Here is a 5,243-nt window from a genome sequence, read left to right as displayed (position 1 = left end):
GGGCTCCGGTCTCCTTGTCCTCGGGGTCAGGCCTCCTGGTAGTTCCTCGTCTGCCCCTCTGCCCGAGGTTCCTTCAGCAGTCTTTGGGGCTGCTTCCACAGCCACGCTCAGGTCTGCACTGGGTCCTCACTGGAGGTCCAAGCCTGGGCTGGAGATCGTTATTCAAGCCTAGGGCACTGCCTTTGCCTGCGCTGCTGCTCTTAGGGCCTGCCTTCACCCCCGCAGAAGGTAGTGAAAGTCAGTGGGCTGGAGATCTTTATTCGCACCTGAGGCGATGCCTTCAGTGCTTGGGAAAGGCCGAGTTTTAGGGGCCTTTGTCCCAGCCGGAGGCGGTGCCTTCACCCACGTGGGCGCTCAGGGAGAGTCCCAGCCACCTGGGGGTCCCTCGTCTTGCAGCGCACAGGTACGGGCTCAGGGGCTGCCAGTGATTATCTGGTTGCCCCAGTCCTGTTTACCCGCTTGTGCGGTGTGGGGGGTGGGGGAGGGGCTTCTTCCTCTCGTGTTTTAGTGTGAACTGTTTCACCCCTTTAAAGTGTGGAAATGCCCCGATTCTGCGTACCTTCAATGCTGCGCCCTGTTGTGGGGTTCCTTTGTTCCTCTGGACTCGTTTTTATTTCCCCTTGAGGGGTTCTGTGTGGTTCGGTCAGGAGAGATCGAGCAGCTGCTCCTTACTCTGCCGCCATCTTAACCGGAAGTCCGGTTTAATTTTTATCATGATATTTTTTAAGAGCTTGAGAGAGACCTTAAAAATCAAAGAACTTCTTTTCATGATAGCAAAGAATTGGAAACCAAGGGGTTATCCATCCATTGGGGAATGGCTGAACAAGTTGTGGTATATAATTGTGATGGAATATTATTGTGTTATAAGAAATTATTAGTAGGATGATTTCAGAAAAATCTGGAAAGATTTACATACACTGAAATAAGGTGAAGTGACTAGAACCAGAAAAACATTCTACATAGTAAGAGCAATATTTTTGATGAATAGCTGTGAATGATGTAGTTATTCTCAGCAATGCCATCCAAGACTATCCCAGAGACTCATGATAAAAAATTCCATCTGCCCTCTGAGAAAGAGCTTTTGGATTCTGAATGCAGACTGAAATACACTATATTTCACTTTCTTTTTTGGTTTGTTTGAGAGCTCTTCCACAAAATGGCTAATGTGGAAAAATGTTTTATGTGACTTCACGTGTAAAATCTCTATCAGATTGCTTACTGTCTCAGGAAGGCTGGGAAGGAGAAAGAGTAGAAAAAGGAATTTGGAACTCAAAATTTTAAATAAATCAATGTTAAAATTGTTTTTACATGTAATTGGGGAAAAAATAAAATATTATATTTAAAAAATCAAACAGCTCCAGGAACTTTCTCAGTTGTTAATCCAGTTAGTGGCAGATTTGGGGGCCAGAGCCCAGGTGTTCTGACTCCCAATCTAATCCTCTTGTCACGCCATGTTGCCTTTTTGTCTGTGATCAGATTCATCAGCAAATCAGTGGAGCTTCTCTGACCTCAGCTATGCTCCTGCAGAGCCAATCTGGAAGTACACTAAACTCTAAACAGAATGATGTTCCCAGAAAAATACTAGAAGTTTTCATATTTCTCAAGACAACAGCTGGAAGCTATAATTACAACAATACCTATTAAGTTACAGGAAGAAAAAGGATAATTAACCCTTTTATTAAGATATACTCTTGGAAAAAGCTATATCTTTCAAACACTGGCAGTTGTGGTAATTACTTACTAATTAGTAATTACTTACTAATCTGTGGTATACTTAATTTCAAGGCATACCAACAATTGAGTTGGCTAGAACACAGCTCACCAGGGCAATTCTATTCAATAAATAAATACAAAATGTCTAATATGGATGAGTCGTGCTAATTAATTACTTATGACTCAGTCCCTGCTGTCTAGGAGCGTAAATCAATTTGGAAGATGAGGTTAAGGTAGAGTTATTATTCCATACATTGACAAATGTAAGCAAAAAGACCAGACCAGTCTTCAAAGAGCTTACATTCTAATGGCAGAAGGTTCCACACAAAAGGAGGGAAAGTAATTAAGGAATCTGCCACAATAGCATGGTTTTGAAGTTAAGAGGAAGTCAGGAACTAAGATTAGGAGCTTTTCTTCTTATATCTGTCCTATCATTCATTTTCTTTTTTTTCCCCACTTTATTCAAAGATTTTCTTTTCTCAAATATATGTAATAACAATTTTCAACATACATTTTTCAAAATTATAAGATCCAAATTGTCTCCTTCCCTTCCTTCCCTCCCCTCTCTTGGAGATGGCAAGCAATTCAATCTAGTTATATATGTATTATCATGTAAGACATAATTCTATATTATTCATTTTTGTTAAAGAATAATCATATAAAACTGAAACCTCAAAATAAAACCATAAATAAATGAGTGTGAAAGATAATGTGTTTTGATTTGCATCTGACTCCAACAGTTCTTTTTCTGGAGGTAAACAGCATTCTGGAGGTAGATAGACAATTCTTCAGAATTCTCTCAAATCATTGTATTCCTGAGAGTAGCTAAGTCTTTCATAGATGGTCATCTGACAATATTGCTATTACTGTGTATAATGGCCTCCTGGTTCTGTTTATTTTGCTCTGCATTAGTTCATATGGTCCTTACAATTTTTTCTGAAATCATCCTGCTTATCCTTTCTTATAGCACAGTGGTATTCCATTACCAACATTTACCACAATTTGTTCAGCTGGTCTCTAATTGATGGATATGCCCTAAATTTCCAATTCCTTGCTACCACTAAAAGAGGTGCTATAAATATTTTTGTACAAAAAGATCCTTTCCCCTTTTTATGATCTCTTTGCTATACAGACCCAGAATTAGTATGCCCTTTGGGCATAGTTCCAAATTGCCCTCCAGAATGGTTGGATAAGTTCACAATTCCACCAACAATGTATGTGTCCCAATTTGCCACATCTCTTCCAACATTTATCACTTTCCTTTACTGTCATATTGGCCAATCTTATAAGTGTGAGGTGGTATCTCAGAGTTGTTTTAATGTGCATTTCTCTAATCAGAAGGAATTTAGAACATTTTTTCATGATTATTCCTATCATTCACATTAATTGGAAGAACAAAATATTTAGGGAGTTGGCAAAACTTCTGTGACATGTGACTAGTTTAGACCAGATCCCAATATCCTTTGGTGATGTTTTAGGAAAAATTAACCATAAAATGCTGTCTACTAGGAAAAGTTTGGTGCCTAGACCTTAAGAATGAGTTACAAGGACTTTTAAAGCCCAAATCAGATAGAGACCTAGGGACAAAAAGAAACTGATTGCTCTTGGTGGATTGGAAGTAGTTTCAAAAAATTGACTGAATGCCTTCAATACTACCTAATTGGTTATTCTGTTTTTTCAAAGAGGAGGGCACCTGGGGTGAGGAAATTATTTAGAAGAGAAAAGATTTTAAGGACTCTCCTTGTGGCAGGAAAAATAAATTCTGAGTTTTTCCTCTATTTGGATGCTTCAGTGTGTCAGAGCCTTGCCTTTCTAAAAGAATTATAGCTTAAACCTCAAGGTTTCAAGCTAAAAGGGAGATAGCACATTAGGGAAGGGAATAAGCAGTTATGTAACATCTATGTGCCAGACACTGTGCCAAGCCATTTTTAACAAATATCATCTTATTTGAGCCTTACCCTGCAAGGCAGGTACATTTTTTGTCCTCATTTTACATTTAAGGAAATTGAGGCAATGTGAGATTAAGTGACTTGCTCAGGGTCATATAACTAATGTCTAAGGCCAGATTTGAACTTAGGTCTTCCTGACTTCTGACCCATTTCTCCATTCACTGAGCCAATAGCTGCTTAACAACATTGATTAAGTACTCCAGCTAACAGCCAAAGCTAGAAGCATAGAGGTACTCCATGACCTCATGCCCAGTGGAGTCACACCTGGCAGCAAGCAGCAGTAACCCTAGGGCCACAACCTGCAGAGCATCATCTGGTAATGACTCTGTGAGACAAGAAGGTGGTAATACTCAGTAGAAATTACATATTTAAGAAAAACTTCAAGGCCAGTGGAAATAGCTCAATGATGACACCAGAAGACATCAGTAGCTCTCTAGTATTGGAAGCTTGCTTAAGTTGACCCTTCATGAATGTAACAGGGTCATATTAAATTCCCTGTGAGTCATATACATACCATAATCACACATCATCCCTACATGCTTCCCCACCTACATGAATACTCTGGTTAAGTGGACACTAGCTGTATATTCCAAATGCATATGACTCTCCACAGGTGCTCTTTTGGTGGGTCTACTTTTTCTCATGATGAAATAGGTATTTGTGGGATAGTGTTCCCAGGTTTATGAAGGAAATTTTCTTTTACTACTTTTTTACTATGCTATTTCAATAAATATTTTTACTTTCAACTAATTATGCCCTCTGGTTGACAAGTAAAAAAGCAAATTGATGAGGGTTCATAATCTGTGGTTTTACATAAACTTAAAGAAGATTTTCAATTTTAGGCAGATTGATTGAGAGAACCCATATTTGAGTGTGTGGCTACCCCCAGACATTACATATAATAATAATAAGAGATATTTATCACTTTTTGGCTCACAAAGAACTTTGTTATTTCCTTTAGAATATGACACTATAATTCTGAGATAAGTAGAGCATGGTATTCTTTCTGTTTTTCAGGTGAGGAAATTGAGATTCAACACAAATAAGTGTATTTCCCAAGGCACTTAGCCAGCAAATAACAAAGTTGGACTAGAATCTAGGTCTTTTGATTTCTAATTCATTGTTCTTTTCATTATGCAATGGTATCTCTTATTGCACTCTGATTCTTGATGACATCAAGAGGAGGAAAAAAATCTAAAATTTCAGTGAGATTTGATGAAATAGAAGAAGTATTATTCTTATTTACTTACTTTGTTCACCAAGAAAATTCAGAATTTAAAAGATGGTCCTGTAATTTGTCAACAACCATCTCAAATAACCATAACATCTAAGTCTAGTGGTTGTGAGAGAACAGTAGATGGAGAGTTTGGGTTGAAAAGAGAACAGAAAAGGGGAGGAGAAGAAGCAGGAAAATATTGCAAGAGGTTGCAAGAGGAGAAGGGGAAGAAGGAGAGAAAGTAATAGCAATGTGTCAAAAGACACAGAAAAGGTACAATATGGAAAATGGCAAAAAGATAACTGAGGCATAGAGGTAAGAGAAACTATGATGACTGAAACAAAAATATTGAAGTTAATCCCAGT

The sequence above is a fragment of the Gracilinanus agilis genome, chromosome 1 (assembly GCF_016433145.1).
Source record: "Gracilinanus agilis isolate LMUSP501 chromosome 1, AgileGrace, whole genome shotgun sequence".
NCBI classification, from domain to species: domain Eukaryota; kingdom Metazoa; phylum Chordata; class Mammalia; order Didelphimorphia; family Didelphidae; genus Gracilinanus; species Gracilinanus agilis.
This window is presented reverse-complemented; position numbering follows the sequence as displayed.